This window comes from Tenrec ecaudatus, chromosome 12 (assembly GCF_050624435.1).
Source record: "Tenrec ecaudatus isolate mTenEca1 chromosome 12, mTenEca1.hap1, whole genome shotgun sequence".
In the NCBI taxonomy this organism is placed as follows: Eukaryota; Metazoa; Chordata; class Mammalia; order Afrosoricida; family Tenrecidae; genus Tenrec; species Tenrec ecaudatus.
The window spans coordinates 68,365,486-68,387,650 of NC_134541.1; positions in this window are offsets into that span (position 1 = coordinate 68,365,486).

A 22,165-nucleotide genomic window follows, 5' to 3' on the forward strand; every position below is an offset into this window, starting at 1 on the left:
TGGCGATCAAGGCTACCAGGGATTCTAGTGATCTCTACTGTGTAGCAGGCAACAAAGACCCTATGGCAACAGGAACCCCACAGCCGCCTCTGCGAAGGCCTTCTGGGCCTGTGCAGAGCTACCATGAGCCTAGTGGTCAAGACTCCAGGCACTGCCTCTTGTCCAGTGAAGGTCAGCCTAGCAAAGGCATGGAATTGAAGCACGGCTCCCAGAAGTTGCAAGAGTCTTGCTGGAATCTTTCTCGGCAGACTTTTCCAGCTCAAATCAGTGGTCCTCCAGGAGCGTCCAATCAAAAAAAGGTCTGGGCCGCCCCATGAGGGCGATGGGCACAGCCTCGCGGAGTCTGCACAGTCATCTAACCCTAGTAATGTGATGCTAAGACTGCCAGGTCACGAGGATCATTCTCCTCAAAACCCCCTAACCAGGAGGAGGTGTGTCTACTCTTCTAGCTCACCCATTCCCAGTAAGAGTCGCAAGATGTGAAAAACAGTCACACTGAAGACAGAGGGCACGTCCTTCCCTCATCAAAGGAATTCTCACTGAAGACAGAGGGAGCCTCCTTCCCTCATCAAAGGGAGTCACAGTGAAGACAGAGGGCATGTCCTTCCAACAAAGGAAGTCAGACTGAAGACAGAGGGCATGTCCTTCCAACAAAGGAAGTCAGACTGAAGACAGAGGGCACATCCTTCCCTCATCAAAGGAAGTCACACTGAAGACAGGGCACCTCCTTCCATTGTCAAAGGTAGTCACAATGAAGACAGGGCACATCCTTCCCTCATCAAAAGAAGTCACATTGAAGACAGAGGGCACGTACTTCCCTCGTCAAAGGAAGTAACACTGAAGACAGAGGGCACATCCTTCTCTCATCATAGGAAGTCCCACTGAAGACAGAAGGCATGTCCTTCCCTCATCAAAGGAAGTCACACTGAAGACAGAGGGCACATCCTTCTCTCATCATAGGAAGTCCCACTGAAGACAGAAGGCATGTCCTTCCCTCATCAAAGGAAGTCACACTGAAGGCAGAGGGCACGTCCTTCCCTCGTCAAAGGAAGTCACACTGAAGATGGAGGGCATGTCCTTCCATCGTCAAAAGAAGGCGCTGAGAAAGCACCCCGTGTCTGTGTCCGCCTTCCTCCCAGGCAGGAGATGAAGGGTTTTCGGAAGGGAGCCTCCTCCGAGGCCCCCACAGCTCCAGATTATCGGAATTGGCCCTCCATCAGCCTCACAGAAAACACTGCCCGTCGCACAGAGGACGGGATTGAAGTTGGGGGCGTTCTTCAGAAGGTCAGGACCTCGGGCCAAGCGCTACCTGGACGCTCGCCGAGGCCCGCAGGGGGGAGACCCCGTGTCCCTGAGGAGCGGCCTCCGGAGGGCACCAGCGCTGACATCGGGGGCGACCACAGGAAGCCCGAGACACACCCGAAACGGGCACGCAGGAGAGGAACTCCGGGGCCTTGGCGTCCTCCATCTGGTAACCAAGGGCGACCAGATATCTTCTCATCTTCCTGGTTCACGAGAGAGAGTGAGCGAGCAGGGACCATTTCACCCCCGGGAGGGCTTCCTCGCAGACAGCCATTTCCCGTCAGGAAAGACGGGGAGACAGCCCCTCCTGCACCCCCTCAGGGACCCCCAGGCGCGGCCCGCCATGGAGAGCGAACCCCGAAGAGCAGGCGCCGAGCTCGCGGAGGCGAAGGGAAGGACGCCGCCTGGCCGCTGCCCGCATGGCAAACAAGTGTGGCCCCGGAGCCGCGAGGGCCACCATCAGTGCTGAAGACCAGGAGGAGCAGACCAGGCTGGCGGGGGCTGGAAGGGTCAGAGGTCACAGAAAGCAAGGCGCTCCCAGCATCGGTCTTTACCCCCGCCCCACCCCCGGGGGCCTGTGGTGACAGGTTCTGTGATGGCACCTGGGGTGCTGTCTGTGTGGCAACTGCGCCAGTGACCGGAACATGGGCGACCTCTTCGGACCCTTCTATCCCCAAGAGTAGGCAGCCACCCCCCCCAACCCCCCAAAGAGAGCCGCAGCAGCGCAGAGCAAAGCGACCACGCGGCCCAAACGGTTTCCAGAGGCTGCGGGCGGACGCAGATGAGGAGGAGGAGCCGCTGCAGCAAGCGGCCACACCACGCCGATGACCCTCGTCCCTGGCCATCAATTTGGGGTCCAGTATATTCTCTGGGTCAGTGGAGTCTACCTGGTCTGCTGCAGGCTCTACGGCCTGCAGGAAGTGCTGGGAAGAGCCAGAGAGATGAAATGTTCCTACTTCCAGGAGGCAGGCGCCACCTTGGGCTGATACAACAAAGGCTGTTCCTTCCGGTACCATTACCTGTGTGCCTTTGACGCAGGTTGGTTGCTACATGAAGGCAGCTTCTCGCTGAGGTGCCCAAAGCACAAGGTGAGACTGTGGAGGCAAGAGGTGGTGGACTCTCAATGGGATGCAGCCACCCCATCCCCAAAACTTCCTCCTCAGTCCTGCATCGTACTCAATGGGATGTCCTGGAAAGAAACCCAAGAAGTTGGAATGGCTGTTTCCATGCACACAATTTCCATAGTGACAATTTGGGGGAGAAGGGTGCGTTGCTAAAAGGGAGGGAGATATTTATGAATGAAATACACATGGATTAAGGTTCTAGTGAATTCCCTCTGAATATAAACTAGGATGTGAATAACCTTGCTATCATGCAGCATGTACTGCAAAGTGGATTATTGCAGATTCGGTTAGGTTAAAATCTGGCACTTATTGTTTTTTCTCCCTTATGACTAATTTTAAATTTGTTCTGATTTTTAATATTTTGTTTTCTTTTCTATTGAGGTTTTGCTCTGTTACTATTGTTAGTTTGTTTTAAAATTATATGTATATGAAATCCAGGCTAGGTAAATCTATAGAAACAGTAACTGGGTTAATAGTTCCTTGAGGGCATAACAGGGGTGGTTGGGGGAAAATGGGGAGCTAGTAATAATCAGTACAAGAAGGAAAAATGTTCTAATTTTGACTGTGGTGATGATTGTACAACTTTTCTTAAGATGATTGAACTATTAAGTTGTATGATTTGTGAATTATATGCCAATAAAACTGTTTTTTTAAAGAGCTACAGTCCCTGTGTTAGGCAGGGTTCTCTAGATTAAAAAAATCCAGGACACTTATGATAATAGAGATAGATAGGTAGATAGATAGATGGTTAGATTTATACAGCATGAATGAATATAGATAATTGTCTCACACAGCAGTACATGGGGCTCAGTTCAACTCACATCCATGGAACAGTTAATGTACTGGAAGTTCTTCAGCTCACTAGGACTCACTAGGGGGTCCAAAGTTAAGGAAGCAGACAGCTGAGTCTTCCCTCAGGCAGTGTAGGCAGAGTCTGCCCATAGGCAGCAAACAGGCAGGGTGAGTCGCCAAGGGTCAGCAGCTCAGGTGCTTAGTGAAACACGCCCAAATGGGATGTTGAACTCAAGCAATGCAAGACGACAGGATCCACCAGCCTCAAGTTCAAGTGATATACACACCAGCAGTGTAGCAAAGCAGGTCTTGAAGGAGCCTCAATTCTAGCAACACGATCCGTGGGTTGGTTTGTCTCACATGTAGTGTAGCTCACAAACTGAGCCAGGGAACTAGCTAAAGTGGCCACACACTGGTCCAATCACCAGAGAACAAGATAGAGAGGGGTGGGCTGTGCAGAGCCATTTATTTCTTTGCCCTCCAATCACTCTGCAACCTGATTAATCCCACATATTCCTATTGGCCAGGTTGGCACAACAAACCTATCCCACAACAAACCTCTTGCCCACTTAGAACCTGTACACAATTCTTTAGCCATATATAATTTCCTGACATTAGTAAAATCACACACTTAACATCATATATCTATCATAAATATAAATGAAAGCACACCAAATCTAATTGTAACTGGTACATTGTACTTGAAAAAAGGAAAGATATTCAATAAGCACCATAAAGAAGAACTATAATCACAAACCTTGTTTTTGCAATTGATCATGTAACTGATAGGTAGAACTACCTTCGTCTAACTATTCTGTATTACCTTTGTCCTTGGCCAGCACCTCAGCTGGCCCTGGTTCTTTGCCTGGTGGGGTAACCCAAACCTTCATTCCTGAGGGGTCTAGGTCATTAGATGTCCTATCAAGATTGAGTTGCTGTAGTTTACCATTTACTTTAACCAAAGGGCATGGTAGTACTAAGAGATGGCCTAGGGAACCTCCTGGGTTGCAGACATATCCAGACAAGGCTTATGCCTGTCCAAGCAAAAGAATCTTTAAATGGTAATCACAGGTATCACCCAGTCTCACAGCAGGAGACCAGACCTGCCCAAACTTGAAGAGGCCCAGCCTATGTTGATGTAAAGTTAACTAGCCAAGAAAAGGTTAAAGAATGCCCTCCCCCGGCTGGAGCCAAAGTGGGTGAACAAGTAAATGTGGTGAAGAAAGCTGATGGTGCCCGGCTATCAAAAGAGATAGTGACTGGGGTCTTAAAGGCTTGAAGAGAAACAAGCGGCCATCTAGCTCAGAAGCAACAAAGTCCACATGGAAGAACACACCAGCCTGTGTGATCGAGTGGTCCCAAAGGGATCAGTTACCAGGCATCAAAGAACAAAAAATCATATCATTGACTGCACACCTCCATGATAGGATCACTGAAGACAAATGGGTGCATAAGCAAATGTGGTGAAGAAAGCTGATGGTGCCCGGCTATCAAAAGAGATAGTGTCTGGGGTCTTAAAGGCTTGAAGGTGAACAAGCGGCCATCTAGCTCAGAAGCAAATAAGCCCACATGGAAGAAGCACACCGGCCAGTGCGATCACGAGGTGCCCAAGGGACCAGGTATAAGCCATCATGCACAAAAAAAAAAAGATATAAGTGTGTGTATGTATGTGTATATATGTGTATATGTATATATGTATGTGTATATGTGTATATATATATCATATTAAATGAAGGGGGAAGTGCAGAGTGGAGACCCAAGGCCCAAGTGTCGGCCATTGGAGATCCCCTCATAGAGGGGTTTAGGAGAGGAGATGGGTTAATTAGGGTGTGAGGTAGTATCGATGAAGAACACAGCTTTCCCCCAGATCCTGGATGCTTCCTCGCCCCAACTACCATGATTCGAATTCTACCTTGCAGGGCTGGATGGGACAGAGGCTGTACACTGGTACATATGAGGGTTGGAGGTACAGGGAATCCGGGGTGGATGATACCTTCAGGACCAAGGGTGTGAGGGACGATGCTGGGAGAGTGGAGGGTGAGTGGGTTGGAAAGGGGGAACTGATTACAGGGATCCACATGTGACCTCTTCCCTGGGAGAGGGACAGCAGAGAAGGGGGGAAGGGAGACTCCGGATAGGGCAAGATATGACAAAATAACGATGTATAAATTACCAAGGGCATATGAGGAAGGGGGGAATGGGGAGGGAGGGGGGGGTAAAGAGGACCTGATGCAAGGGGCTTAAGTGGAGGGCGAATGCTTTGAGAGTGATTGGGGCGGGGAATGTATGCATGTGCTTTATACAATTGATGTATGTATATGTATGGATTGTGGTAAGAGTTGTTTGAGTCCCTAATAAAATGTAAAAGAAGAAAAGAGAAAGAAATGATTAGGGCAAAGACTGTACAGATGTGCTTTATACAATTGATGTATGTATATGTATGAACTGTGAAAAGAATTGTATCAGCCCCAATAAATTGTCAAAATAAAAAAATTTAAAAAAAAAAAAGAATGCCCTCCACAGCTTGTTAAAACTGGAGTTTAGGAGGCTTTGCTTGAAAGAGTAATACAGCTTCTATCAGGGAAATTCAACCTAACTACTCAAGGAATTCATATTGGTATTAGAGGTTTTCAAAATTATGAAGAAAAGCTGAAAGCTGTAATTAAAGCAGAATTTGTTCAGAATGATGCTTGGGGTCCACTACCTGCAAGAACTCGAGGGCATTTATTAGAGAAGTCCAACCTACATTCTCGAGGTGTTCAGATTGCTACTGGAATCACTGATCAGGATTATGAAGAAGAAATTGGGGCAGTGACTAAATTTGTTATACCGTGGTTTATAAAGAAGGAAGACCGCATAAGCCAAATGTTACTTCCTTGCATATCTAGAGTTAAAGTTTATACCTATCAGGAATGAGTACTTGAGAAGTCTGACCACCCTAGAAATCAAGGGGCCTTTTTGGAAAAACAACAGCACCCCCACATGGAATTAGAAATGGAAGGGCAAACTGTTTCAAATCTGGATATGGGGTCACTTCCATAGGACATTCAGGAGGGGCTAAGACCTGCCCACTAACTTCCCCCAAATCCAGCAAGGAGAGGATGAGAGAAATTAACCAAGACAGAATATTGCAAGATTGTAAAATCCTACAGTGTAGAAAGCCTGAAGGGCAATATGGCTTAATTAGGCCTGTAGCCATACTTGTAGACAGAGAAAAAAATGTCTGTTTGGTAAGTAACTTCAAAAACAGCTGAACAAATTTTTAAAGAATTTTTTCAGTCTTTCAAATTATCCTGAGTATGTTAAGTTCTCAATACAACTAATGAACTCTCCTGATTCTCTGAGAGCAGGGATCCAAAGTTTATGTAACAATAAGGTCTATCAAACAAGTTTCACTGGTTTGGAACCAGGCAAGTTTCCTGACATTGGTTACAATGTCTTAAAGTGTCCTTTGTTAAGACAAAAGGGTAGAAGAGAAATCCTATGTGCGACAAACATCATTTAGTCATTTTAACTAAAATAATTTTCTCCTTACTAAAAACTTGTAACAAAATTAGGGCAGATACACACATTTTCACGTCTTCAAAAATGCTGATCCCAAGAAGATGGAAATTGCGTTGGCCCCAGGTCCCATAATCACCTGTAGGAAGGGCTATTCATTTATGTTTTTGCAGAAGAAAGCTCATGGACTCCCTTAGAAGGATGCAACCTCGTTTGGAGAAATTTGAAGGACAAGGAAAAGATGAAGAAACCACCAAATCTTAACCATGATTCTGTTTCCCGGTTGCTAACAGTCTAGAGAGGGGCTATTTGTTTATGTTTTCACAGGCAAAGGAGATAGGTGGATTTCTCTTCATCCAGCAAGGCCCAGAAGAAAGGAAGCTGATGCTGTGACCTGAGAGTTGAGAAAACAGCCCAGAGACCCCTGTCCTGTTGCTGAAGTTACCCAAAGTCAAGAAGACCTCGCAGATTCCTGAGAATGCCAATTGTTGCCTGCTGAGACATTTCTACCATTGGTAGTGTTGTCTAAGGGACACTCTGGGACTCTATCATAACTGAACGTTTTAAACAATAGTGCCTGGAATATTACAACAAACTGTTCGTTTGCTAAAAGATCAAGATTTTGGACTTACCAATTAATGCTAAAATGTGATTGGAATGTAACTGATTTCTGTGTAACCCGTTACTTACATAATGTAACCTTACTTAATTGGGATTTGATTAGAAAACATTTGCAAGGGTTTAAGGAAAACATTTCATTCGATGTGATTCAGCTAAAAAAATTTCTGTACATTCAAGGGTGGACTTAAGGCATCTCATAGTTCTGAGGTGATTAAATAACTAGTGGATGGCATGGAGAGAGGCTGGATCCCATGTGCTCTAGTCTGACTGTGCTGTTCATGGTAATTTTGATGCTCACAGTCTTGTGTTGCTCCTATAGGAAGCTAAGGTGAGTAACAGAAAATCATGTAGCTTCAATGGCTCTTTTGAATTTTATACATAAAATTATACAACAGGAAGAGAGTGTATACAGATAAATCCCTTATTCTCAAACTAAGAAGTCTAGCAGGCTGGCTTTCTGGAGCAGAGGGAGGCCTCCACCCTTGTGAGTTGGAGGTAAGTTCCAATCACATTCTCATAATATTGTTCCCCACTGTACCCTCCTATGTAGTGCTACCTTAAAGTTACCTCTTACAAGCACATGGCTGATTGCTACGTAGCCGGCAGCTTTGACTATAGAAGCAGACATTCCTATTCGCTCTCTCTCTTTCCACCGTGGCATCCAACCCTTCTCAGACCTTCCCTCAATAGTAGATGGGCTGGGGGTGCCTTTATGCCCCTCAAGCCTGGATTCAGAATGTTTGCCATAGCTTGAATTTGTGGCTTGGCTATATTACGATTGTCATTAATTTTGCCTTGACCGCTTTCAATGTATAGAAAATAACTATGCTGCCCCTGTAGCGCTTTTGAATTTGACACATAAAACAAAGGGGGAATTGTGGGCTACAGAAACGTGTCTCCGCAGGTTGTCGGGCTGTTTGCCAGCACATTGTGAGGTCAGCCGCTTGGAAGTGTCCTCCCTGAGGGCATTCAGCCACATCGAGCAATCAGACTCCACTCTCTGTCCCGCCATAGGTGGGGCCCACTCCCTGCTGACAAGGAGAGTGGATTGCTTTTCTGAAGGAAAGCTCAGAACAGGTCAAGCCAACTCAACTCAAGGAGGACCAAGGTTAGGCTGCCATCTTGAGTCTAGGATCCACCCATCTTGTTATACGTGTATCCCTAGTCCCTCCCCTTCCTATTTTGTGTACACCCTTAGCTTATCCTCTTCCTGTGACGTTTATGCCTATTGTACAGCCCCTTCTTGTGACTTCTGTGGTTACCCGTAATTGGGGGGCTAGCACACCCCTAAGGATATATAGGCTTTGGTCAGAAATAAATAGGCATCTCTCCTCCTCCTCCCACTCTCTCTGTGCAGACCTGGCTGCTGAGATCATGGCCGTCCTGGAGGTGAGCATGCCACTATGAAATGTGTCTGACTCCTTTATTTCACTCGCTTTCATGTCTCCTATCTTTCTATGACTTTACTATGATCTTTATATATTAACACCATACAATTGCGCCAATGGACCCTATGGTTGTTAGAGGCGCTTACTCTAACAAATGGCGCTCAGTGTCAGGCACTGTAGGAAAGAACTCTTTTGAGTTATACCCTGTGTAACAATGGTATGGCCCTACTGGAAGGTAGAGAGAATCGGTGAAATTGTTTGAAGTAAGGATCTGGTTGGGGGATTGTTAGATAAACAGTGGAAGCAGTGAATAAGTATATTAAAGAGGACGATGAGGCAATGTAAAAGTAAACCTAAAACTTACGGTGTTACGCTCATCCACTTACTGAACAGAGAGGGCATATATGTAACAAATAAAAAGATGCAAGGTTTTCTAAAAGTAGTAAAAAAGTATGATCCTTGGTTCCCAGAGGAAGGAACTTTCAATCTAGAGACCTGGGACAAGCCACATGGAGACCCTTGATGGAACCAGAACCCAGAGCTGAGGAGCCACGTGGAGACCCCTGCCAGTGCTGAGATGCTCCCACTGCCACAGGATCCACAGGCCTTTCCACCCACTGGCCTGTGATCATCCTGCATTTGGCGCCATTGCATGTGTTGTGTGAGTCTGACAAGGACATTGTAGACTGGTTTCAGACATATGGGCTAATATCGCACTTAGGGACTTGATCTGGACGAGACTAGGATGTTTTCTTAATGTACAATTTCTCTTTGACATAAAGTTCTCTATTACACACATGCGTGTCTATGAGTTTGTTTTTATAGTCAACCTGAACTAACACATGGTACCTTGGGGGTGGGGTAGTAGAGAAACAAATCATGAAGATGGAGAGTGGATGCTTGTTTGCCCTCTGCCTCACGGTAGTTTTCCTTCTTTGGCTAGCCGGAGGGCAGATACGGCCATGCAGTTTACTGGTTGGTTTTCTGGAAAGAGCATGGGAAGTTAAAGTTTTGATTCTTTGGTTATTTTCTTTGGCTATTCCAGTTTGAAATGGTAAAAATGAATGCTGCTGATGTATATTTTGAGCTCAGTGGACAAAATCACCCCTTGAATTTCTCAGAGTTGCTTAGTGAAAGTGGCTGACAGAATATCAACATGTATGGCAGAATTCCTGGCCCTGGATTGAGACAATACAGCCAAAGGTCCAAGGCCATACCTCTTATCAATGGAATAGTTTAGATAAAAATTAAGATAAGTTAGATATGTCTAGGATTGAACTTGACTCTTTTAAGGATCTGGCTGTACTAGGTTATACTGTACTTTTTTGACTATTGTTATTGATATAATGATTAATAGAAATTATTATTGGGAAGTATGAAAATCTTGTTAATTTATAAATTATTAATATTTACATATATTACACAAACTGCTGTTTCCCTTCCCCAATGGTTTCTATTGTTTGTCCCCCTGGAGGGGTGTGTGTGGTTATGTGTTGATTATTGGGATAAATTCCACCTTCCTTCCCTCCTCTCCCTACCTTTTTCCTACCCTTCTGGTATTGCTATTCCCATTCCTGTTCTTAGATTCTGTGTGTCCTGAACTTTTATCTCTTATCTGTACCTGTGCACATGCTCCGGTCTAGCCCCCCAGTGAAAAGGGGGTGAGGAAGCCTCAAGGAATCAGAGGAATATTGTGCATTTCATTTGTGCTTTACTGAGCCCTGGCTGACTTATCCCTTCCCTGTGACCTCTCTGTGAGGGGATGTCCCATTGTCTACAGATGGGCTTTGAGTTTCTGCTCTGATCTCCCTCATTCTCAACAGTAAGTTTTTTTGGTTGCTTGTTTATTTGCTTTGGGTCTTCTGATGTCTGTTACCTGGTCCCAGTGACATGTTTCTTCCATGTGGGCTTGTTGCTTCTTTGCTTGATGGCTTCTTGTTTAACTTCAGTCCTTTAAGACCACAGATTTTATATCTTTTAATATGGCTTTTTTTCACCACATTTGATTATGCACCATTTTGTCTTCAGCAATTGTGCCAGGAGGGTGAGCATCACAGAATGCCAGTTTGTTAGAACAAAGTGCTCTTGCATTGAGGAAAGGTATGAGCAGAGGCCTAACGTCTGTACCTCAGTGTATTGATATCTAGATATATGTATATAGGCCAATACCCCTATTTTTATGAATTAATGTGTTTACACATGTAAACACCTGTGCTTATATCTCTATCCATATCTTTGATTCCAAGTTTGTTCTTGTTTCCTTTCACCTTCCTCCTGCCCCACCATCACACTCACCCTACTTCTGCCTCTTAGTACTTCCTTTCAGCTAGATTGCTGTAGTCCCAACACCCCCTGGATCTCTATATCCTCATAGTTGTTGATTTTAATTCCTTAGTTGTTCCCCTGTCTATGGCATTGTTTGCTCACTGCTCCTTTCCCGTCTCCTCCTCCTCCTGAACCTTCAGACCACTTGCTTTCTCCTCAAGATTGCTTCCCATGCATATCTTATATAAGTAGGCAAACCAACAATAACAGACCAAACAAAAGAAAACAAAAGAGTGAAGAAAAAAACATACATAATTCTAGGTCTGTGTGCTGATCTTTACGGCTATCTCGTCACTGGTCATGGGACAATGCTGGGATCTGCCCCAACTCCTCTTAAGTCTATTTTCAGGGCTATTCTAGGGGCTTTGTGGCTTGGCTTTGTTCCTGTTGCTGATCTGTTATGTTCCCTTCTTGGTTCCCCCCACTTCAGGGCGGGGGTGTCTCAGATCGGACTAACTCCCTGCTGTGTGTCCCCAGTATTGTCCTCTGCTATGGTATGCTCCAGTAAGGGAACAACATGTCCTGAGCTGATGTCGCCCTACAGTCCTCTCTGTGCCTTAGCAGTTCTGTGCAGGGACATTGTCCTCTGGGCTGGGTGTGCTGAGATGGGGTCTAGACCAGTCCTTTCTCTTTTTCCTTCTTGGTTTGCTTCCGGGTGGGCATGGTATCAGCCCCTCTCCCAAACCTGTAGGTTTAATGTTGTTTTCTGTCACACTTACTTCTAGGGAGGAGGTCAATTTGGATCTGATTGGGGCCAGCCCTGTAGCTCAATCTTTTCATGTACTTCTCCATGTGGTTTTATTGCCCTCAAAGCTTGGTATACCATGGTGGGCTCTATGCACACTCCCAATTCTGTGGGCTACCCCCCTACTCCCAAATGTTAAGGAAGTGCCATCTTGCTTTCCACAGTGATTATATATATTTGCGTCCCATAAGCAGTAATGAGGGTTCCAATCCCTTAATAGCCTCTCTACTATTTGTTATTTTCTCTTTTTCTGAACTTCATGGTTACTATGGGTGTAGCTGTTTTTATTTATGTATCTTTGTTTTGTTTTTGCCCATTCCTTACTGGGGTTTCTTATTTAGGTGCGGCAGTTTTCTATAGATTTCAGAGATTAGTTCCTTGTCTGTTGTGTCATTGTCAAGTACTTTTCCCAGCCTGTGGTTTTTTTTTTAACCCTCTTGATGCACTTTTTGATGCATACAAGTGTCTTACTTTTAGTTGGTCCCAGTCATCTATTTTGCATCTACTTTGTAAGCTCCCTTCATTAATTTGATAGTGTGCCTATGCTTTGAAATGGTACCCTGAAGATAATTGTTACTTTCTCATTAATGAGCTTTATAGCTCTGGGATTTACATTTAGGTCTTTGATCTTGACTTTGTTTTTGTACTTGGAGTGAGTTTTTGTATATGGGCCATTCTTCTGCAGATGGACACCCAATTTTACCAATACCATTTGTAGAGGAGACTATGTCTATCCCTTTCATGTATTTTGGCCCTTTGTTGAAGATTATTTACCTGTAGGTGGATTGGTTTATTTTTGTGTCCCTATTCTGTTCCATTGGTCTATGTATCTATCTGTGTCAGTGCTATCCTGTTTAAACTACTGTGACTGTGAAGTGAGAGGCCTCCTATTTTGTTGTTCTTCTTAAGAAATTTGTTGCTTATCTGGGATTCTTCCCTCTCCCCACATAAAGTTGTTCACTAGTTTTTCCATTTCTGTGAAGAATGAAGTTGGGATCTGAATTGGAATTGTATTTATAGACTGCTTTGGTAGTATTGACATTTTCTCAATATCAAACTTCCTATCCACGAACATGTAATATACTTCCATTTATGTATGTCTCTTTCGGTTTCTTTCTTTTTTTAAAAAACAGTTTTATTGGGATATATGCCAAGTCAAATAATTCAATTCAGTAGTTCAATCATATCAAGAAGTATGCTGCAATCATTACCACAGCCGATTTTAGGAAATTTTCTTTTTCCTTGTATCTTCTAGTCACGTGTAGCTGTGCTTTTCTGTGATCTTTGCACAAGCCCATTGTTCCTCTGGTTAGGGTTATTCCTAAGTGTTTCTTTATTTTGTTATTGGAGATTATGGTAAATGATATTGTTTTCATGATTTTCAGAGCTCTCTGTTATTTTACAAGAATCCAATTGAAATTTTTGTGACAACCTTGCATCTGGCTACATTATGAATCTTTTGATTTTCCACTAATTTATTGTTGACTGTGGAGTTTTCTACATTGAAAATCATATCATGTGCACATAGTGAGAGCTTACTCCTTTACCAATCTGGATTCCTTTGATTTATTTTTGTTGTCTAATAGTTCCGACTAAAATTTTCAGCAAGTGTTGAATATGTATGTAAAATCACATAAACCTTGTCTCATTTATGTTGAAATATTTTACTGGAAGCTGAATTTGTAAATGATGAACTTGTATGTTTAGCTAAGTGAAATATTAATGTTGTAGTGGCCTTTCCTTCATGCTCATAGTAAAGTGCAGAAGAAAAGATGGACTGAGAAGTCAACTGTGAAAAAGAAATCAGAATTTGTAGTGGCATGTATGAGATCAGGCCCTGAAGACATAGTGAGTTACAGTTGAAATTGGTCCAAATGTCCATGGTCTTCGTTCCGGCTACATTAACGTCTCTCTCTCAGTACATCTATGGATGAGAAGTTCCCTATACTTGGTTGACTGAGGAAGATCAAAGGAGTGCCTGGTTTACAGATAGTTCTGTGTGATATGCAGGCACTTCCTGAAAGTGGGAGGTTATAGCATTACAGTTCCTTCCTGGCACTTTCTCAAAGGATATAGTTGAAAAGAAATGCTCCCAGTGGGCAGAATTTTAAGTTGTGTGATTTTTTGAAGATTTTGCTCTGAAAAAATTAAGGGCAGATGTGTGATCACACACCAATCCCCATGGTCTATAACTACTGGTTTGGTTCAATGTTCAGGCTTTTAAAAAACATGAGTGGAAAATTAGTGACAAGTTGGGGTATAGGGAAGAAGCATGTAGGCAAACCTCTCAGAATCGGCTAGGATGCGTGAAGATCTTTCTACCCTATGAGAATGTTCATCCAAGGGTGATGTCAACTAGGAAGATCTAAACAATCTAGCAAGTAGGATGAACTGTGCTTTGTCAGCCCCTCTCTAGCCCACCTGTCATAGGAACATGAGAGAAGCGGTCCTGTTGGCAGAGATGGAGGTATGAATAGGCTCAGGAATAAATCTAATAAATGTTTTACATACTTTTATAGCAAGAAAAATAGTACAGTTAATAAAATTTAACTACAGTACTTGACATAATCGGATTTCTCCATGAAATGTCAAGAAAATTTTACATCAGAGCTTGACCAAAACATCGTAATCCAACCCAACATGTGATTTTTATAAACAAAATCAGTTCATGTTTTAGGCATTCAGCATTAGTTGGCTTTGTTAGTGTGTGTTGTTTAAACCTTTCGCAGCTGTGTTCCAAGCATTTTGCTATCATTTTCTTAGTTGTTGGGGCTTTTTGTACTGTTTTTAGATTTTAAAAAAACCATGGGTCCTAAGAAAAAAATTTTTTTTAAAGAGTCATCATGAATAAGGAACTTGTTAATAACCGTGTTATCAATATTATTGATGATAATTTAGTAAACCCTTTTAGAAAACAGTTAAGGAAACATCAATAGCAGACCACATTAGATAGATTTTTTTTTTCTTTAAGAGAAAGCTAGCCAGGTCTTAGTGAAAAAAGTCAAAGAAGGAAAAAAATTTCTGAAAAGCAGCTACCAGTTGATTTTATGGAAGGGGATTCCCCTTGCAAACAGTGACTCTCTCTACATACCTCCTCTCCACATTCGTGTCCACAGACCCAGATCCTCACTAATCTCAAGGTATGGGTCATACTGTAGTTATTTTAAAAAATTTTATTGTTATGTTTCTTATTTAAATTATATTATTCAACTCTGAACTTATTTACTTTGAAATTTCTGTGTAATGTTTTGTATAAAAAGTCAAAGTTAGGGCAAAAACTTTGTGGTCAAGAATAGATTAATGTTTTCAGTTATTTCTTATGGGAAAAATTGATTCAGAAATCGACTGCATCACATCTCAATGTTCTTTCTAGAATGGATTAGCGTCGAGGTCTGGAGTTCTACTGTATCTCCAAAACTCATGCTCTGGCTACAAACTACAGCTGGCTCTCCTATCTGGCAGCAAAATAAAAACAAAACAAAACTCATTGGACTCAAGTGGATTCTAATTAGTGACAACCTCAGGTGCTACCCAGTAGAACTGCTCCACGGGGCTATCTTGGTTGTGATTCTTAGAGAGGCACTTTTGTAAGCCTTGCTTCCTCTTAATCGCTGAGCTTGCATTGCCAACAACCTTTATGTTAGTGGCTGAACTATCACAAACCACCTGCACCACCTGGGAACTTTAATTGTGCAGTAATAGGGACCCAAACCAAGTCTCAATATGGTCCCCTTCCTGCAGTGCTCAGCTACTACATGGCAACAGGCTGATTACATTAATGCTGATGTGTATTGTGTGCCACAGGGCCTGTAGTTTCGTGACAGTTAAATTCCTACTATTCCTCACCGTAGAATGGGAAACATCCATCTTTAGGGGTTATGTTCCTCATGACACTATACTTATTAATATAGTGAAGTCAATAGATTAAAATTAGTTTTATTGTTCAGAAATTTAAAAATAAAGCAAAAACTATGATACAGCTAGAAAAGATGAATACAGGAGGAGAGAGGAAAGCCATCTTGCTGCATGATTATTCATCTTGTAATTGTCTAGGGATTTATTTTCACTCACTTACTTATTAAAAGTTCATTAGATACCTATTAGGTTCAAGACACACGACCAGACTGTAGGGTATATTAGTGGGTCCAATTATAGACTCTGATCTTACTTTTGTAGATCTTAGTGTCTATAGTATTTCATTTATTTATTTTACAACACTTTAAAGGGAAGCAGTTACCCTCCCTGGCTCTAATAATATCCGTAACATTGTAACTAAATTCGTCACAATTTGTGAACAGTTTCCTAATCAATGAATATCAGTCTTCTCACATGACAGTTCCAAAATGAAGATTCAAGTAATTTATTCATGGTCCAATAACATTTTTTCAGGCTAGTGCCACCAAACACTGAATTATGACCAAATGAAGAACTTTCCAAATGTCACCTTTGTGCTCCGCCCCCTGGTCTGTGCACCCACTCACCCCGGTCCCTGAGGAATGTTTCGCCTCTATAAATACACCGACCCCCGTGGGCCCCACACAAGGTTCTCAGACTAGGTAGGACCCCAGCCAAGGCTCCTGTCCCTTTAAGGGGGCACTTCTTCCAGAAGACCCTTACCCACCCCCACCCACCACTCAGTGCAATAGAAAAGAGGGTAATCAGATCTCTTCAGAGGCCTGGGGGGTGAGCGCACCACTACCAACAGCCTGAAGCTGAGTCCAAGCCACAGACAGAACAGTATTTTATTTTATATCTATTATTTTCACTATGTACACTTTCTCTTCTCTAAAAGATTTCAAGTTCTCTGAGGGGGAACGATTATCATAAGGTGTCATTTTTGTTAAGGGAGGGTGGGGTGGAAAGGGGGAACCGATTGCAAGGATCTGCATATAGCCTCCTCCCTGGGGGATGGACAATAGAAAGGTGGGTGAAGGGAGACACCAAGAAGTGTCAGATATGATAAAATAATGATAATTTATAAATTTTCAAGGGTTCATGAGGGAAGAGGGAGCGGGGACAGAGGGAAAAAATGAAAACTGAGGAGCTGATTCCAAGAGCCCAAGCGGAAAGCAAATGTTTTGAGACTGATGAGGGCAATGAATGTACAAATGTGCTTTACAAAATTGATGTATGTATGGATTGTGATAAGAGTTGTATGAGCCCCCAATAAAATTATTTTTAAAAAGATGTCATTTTAGTAACTTGCCACCTCCATCCCCATTAGATATCACTCTTTTAAGTGCATCAGAGGTATTGGAAATTAAAATTTTAATGCTTCCATAGCAATGGCAGATACTGTGCCCAGTGTTTTAAATATTTTACTATTTGGTATTTACAATAGTTCAATATGAATGGTGACATCATTATTCAGAAAATCAGGCTCAGAGATTCAAACTCCAGTCAAGCTCGGGAGACCAGTCCATACCAATATGCAGGTGCTAGTTGAATTAAATCCATTGAAGTGGAGACTTATGAAGAGTGGGGTTTGGGTGAGGAAGGAGGCAGAGTAGAGAGTTGTGCCTCTGTTCTTAAAGGTGCAGGAAGAGGTTATGGTTCTGGAGCTGCTTGTAAGAACGATGGGAGAAAGTTCTTGGAACTGGAAAGAGAGACTATTTATGCACTTCAACGTGCAAGAACATTCAGATGAGGTAAGAAAACGATGATGCTGCAAAAGAGGCGCTGTGCAAGTGAAGTCAAGAAGACACAGTCCTGAGAAATGAGTTCCCTAGCCATGATCTAAAGTGGCACAGGAAGTCAGACTGAATCTCTAGATACAAAAAGGGAGACCAATATGGGAGCTTCCATGAGAGCCAGACAGGGTGGGAGATGGGTGGAGGAGATAGTTGTTCAAAGGAATATGTTCCTGTTTAGCCCAGGAATCACTGTTCCCAGAAGAGTTTGCCATTTCACCCCTGGGGCTAGGGGAACAAGACATCTTCTCTTTGGCACCTTGATGGGAGGAAGCGTCTATTACTCAAGCACAAACGGGCAGCAGGGGAGAGGAGAGAAGCTCAGTCAGGTGAGAGAGGGAACAAGGAGAACTAGAACAGAGCTCTACAACTCTGGACAGGATTCTGTGGTGGGTACAAAAAGAATGAGAGTGTAGGATGGTAGCTTCCTTGGTACACTTAGAAGATAAGAGCAAATTCCAAAGACTTAAGCATGTGCCCCAAAGATAGACAATTGAAGGTTAGGGAGAGAATACAAACTTTTTCTCAAAGCTCTAGACACTTCCTGAGGATGTATGCTCCCACTGTAAAAAGGGAGACTCTTGTAACACCTCCCTTTCCCTCCCTATCCCAGAAAAGACCCTTCCCAAGTAGGAGTCTGGAATGCACATACAAAACGCTCTTGTGAGGGCACAGTATATGGGCAGCTATCAAGACACCTAGGTGCTATGGTTTCTTAATTTATGTAATTATAAAAAGTTTAGTGTCACAGATGTAATGGAGCTTAAGTTGATCTTCAACATGTTTTTTTTTCCTTTTGTATACCTTTCAAGATGCTTCTCGTTCTCATTATTTGCTTGTGGTGCATCATTCTATCTCATATCCTATCTCCTACCAGTCAGTGCCTACACACAAACTTTTTTTAAAAAATCATTTTATTGGGGGCTATTACAAGTCTTGTTACAAACCATATATCAATTGTATCTGACATATTTGTACATATATTCCATCATTCTTTTCTAGACATTTACTTTCCATTGAGCCCTTAGTGTGCTTCTTCCATGTGGGCTTGTTGCTTCACTGTTGGATGGCCACTTGTTTAACTGCAAGCCTTTAAGACCCTAGACACTATATCTTTCAATAACCGGGCACCATCCTCTGTCTTCACATCTACTTATGCACTCATATTGTCTTCAGCGATCGTGTAGGGATGTGTGTGTGAGCATCACATAGGTAACAAAGTAACACACAATTTTTATGAGGTGTTTTGTGAGGTCCTGAATTTTGGAACCTTTATTATTCAGTTGATCTCTTTTCTCCTGAGTTTCTCTCAGGAGAAATAGCAGACACAAATCTATCTTCTCTCACTTATGAGGAATCTTTCTGAACCGCTCAGTAAGACTATAGTCTACAGACAAAAGACCACATGTATTTGGTATAGCCTTAATGCAGGTCACCTCACAAGAGCTATACCAATAAAACCCCTGGTCACTGGGTTAATTCTGATCCATGGCAACCCAATGTTTGTTAGAGTAGAACTGTGCACTATGCAGCTTTAAGTGGCTGATTTATTAAAAGTAGATTGCTAGGCCTTCGGAGACACCTCTGGGGGGACCTATACCTCCAACCTTTCCAATCTTCTGGAGACATTGGTACTCTCAGTGGGTACTCAAGTGCTTCATTTTACACCACCTAGGACCTCCATGAGTTATACAGAACAACATCAACAATAATCACTGCTAATAACCATAATGATCATGGGCCTTTTGAGTGTTCGCCAATGGGGGGAAGTGCCAGGTGAGAGTTCCCTGGTCAACTGTTAGGTTGGAGTCATGGGGTCAGGCGCCAAGTTGGCAGAAGGGTAGGAAGGGAGATCAGATTACAGGTGCTCAATGTTAATGTGACTGCAATTGCAACAGTCTTCTTTCCAGTGCCTTCTGCTTGTTAGCAAGAGATCCAACTCGATGAAGCGTGATACCACTTTCATGGTGGTCGCACTCTCTGACAGTCCCCCCGGCAATGAACGAAGATTACAATCCATCCACACCCACTCTCTCATTTGTTGCTTTCTGAGTTAACAAAAACCTTTGCTATAAATGCTGAAGTAATATGTTTCTTCAATGTTTTGTATCACTGTAATGGCTAATGGCCGTTCTATTTCTTTAATTGTTTTAATGTGTCTTTTGATGAAATGTCTGTGTGTGTCCTTTTCCCACTTGATGATGGAGCCTGTAGGGTGGCTCCATGTGGGCTACCTGACCCTCAGAGCTGTGTCCTGCCATGTTCCCATCAACCTTAGATACATGACTCTGCACCTACTGGCCTGTGATCTACCCGCATCCTGCTTTGGTTTTCAATGCCATCAGCCTGAAGTTATGTGAGTCTGAAGAGGGCCCTGACTAGCCTCAGACCTATAGACTTGAGTTAGACTGGATTGGGTCATCTTCTTGATGTAAATTTGCTTCTTGATAGAAAGTTCTTTCTTGTACACAGATGAGTATCACTGGTTTGTTTCTCTAGTCAACCCAGCCTAACACACATTTTCATAATGAGGTAAACTATGAACAGCTTATTAATTAAAAGGAGTTTTGCTTGTGAGTATGACCTACTCCCCACATAAATGGATTCTGTGGAAAAGCTTGCTTTGTTTTTTTTTTAAGTCTGGAACCTGTACCTGGTTTTTAATCTGATTTCTAGTTCTTTGAACTTAAGCCAATAGCCTGCTATACTGTTTGCGAATACTTGGAGCCGTCAGTAACCTGTCATCTTACCTGCCTACCTTGGAATTATTCACCTTGTCAGACAGAAGCTTACTGTCTGAACTGCCAAACTTGCGTTCAGGAGTCCCTGTAGTGATGTGAGTTAGGGATGCCTCCAGTCTGACATCTGATTCATAGAATTGGAAAAATCAAGTGGAACTTGGTTTATTTCATGGCAGAGAAATTGATATCATATATTTGGAGGGATTGCAGAAATGAGTACCACTATCAAGTATTTAAAGACTATGTATGTGATGATTCCCACCATTTGCCCATCAAAATCACCTAATTTACAGTGCAAAGGTTGAAGTAGCAGAAGGGCAGTGGATTATCATGAATGTAACCAGGTGGTATCTCTAGTTGCAGTTGCTGTTCCAGATGTGGCTTCATTGCTTGAGCAAATTAATACATCTCCTGGTACTACTCTGCAGATCACTGCCTAGTTTCAAAGGATCACTGGAAGCAGCTTGCCTTCAGCTGGCAAGTCAAGCAATACACTTTCACTGTCCTAACTCAGGGGCATATCAACTCTCTAGATTATGTCATAATTCAGTCTTAACATGGACTTTGACAGGCTTTCCCTTCTACAAGGCATTATGGGGTGGATTGAGTGGAAATTGACTCAGCAAAGATTCAATTGATTTGCACATCAGTGAAATTTCTGTGGACCAAGTGCTGTGGGCCACCTTGAGTCAGTCTTACTAAAATGCAGACTAAATTCTTGCATCTGGCCCCTCCCACAACTCAAAGGAAACACAATTGCTTCATAGGCTATTTTAGATGTTAGAGGCAACATACACCTCATTTGGGTGTGCTGCTCTGGTCTGATTATGAAGAGACTCTAACAGCTGCTCATGTTGAATGGGGCCCAGATCAAGAGAACGCTCTGCAACAGGTCGGGCTGCCTTGAAGCCTCTCTGCCACTTGAGTTATATGACCCAGCTGATCCAAAGTTGCTTGAAAATTTCAAAGAATTTCTCTGATTTTATTTTTTAATCATTTTATTGGGGGCTCATACAACTCTTATCACAATCCATATATACATCAATTGTGTAAAGCACATTTGTACATTTGTTACCCTCATCATTCTCAAACCATTTGCTCTCCGCTTAAGCCCTGGCATCAGATCCTCTACTCTCCTTTTGAGAAACAGCTTTTGGTTTCTTCCTGGGCCTTGGCAGAAACAGATCGCCCTCACCACCAACCACCAAGTTACCATGCTGCTTGAATTTCCCCTCATGAACAGAATCATAAAGGTGGAGGTGCATACAAGCCCCTTATTAAATGGAAGTGGTATGAGGGGTGGCTCTACTCTCTCCTATAGGGTCACTAAGAGTCGGGATCAACTCAATAGCAATGAGTTTGGGGTGTTTTTTTTTTAGTTTTGTTTCTCTCTGCTTTGTGCTCAATTAACACAGCTGGCCTCAAGTGTCAGAATTTGAGGCCCATTAGCACCCAGTGACCAGTGCCCAACACTGTGGAGGGCTGAAATGCTCCACACCTGCTGCTGCTTCATGGTTTGGGAACCAACACTACCTCCTCCAATATCAGCTGGGCTCCCTAGCTTTCCCGTTGGGTGTGAAATAAAATAACCATTTTGTTGATGGTAAAAATAAATTAATCAATTCAATGGAAGTGATAGATACAAGATCAGAGTCAAGTATGACCTGGAGACCCAAATAAGTATCATGAGGAAGTGGCCCAGATGCCTGCTGCCTCCACTGCTGTCAGAGTATCTTCTCTCTACCTGTCTGCACTTATGACCCCCTGGGGAATTCATTATGACAGAGCAGGAAGTTTTCTTGGTTTACATGTAGACACCACTCAAAAGTGGGCAGTAGGAGCACTCTAGACCTCTTAGAAGATCAGTGGTGAAGGAAATATTCTGAATGGGAAGAACTTCAAGCATTGCATCTGGTTTTTAATTTTGTTCTAAAGG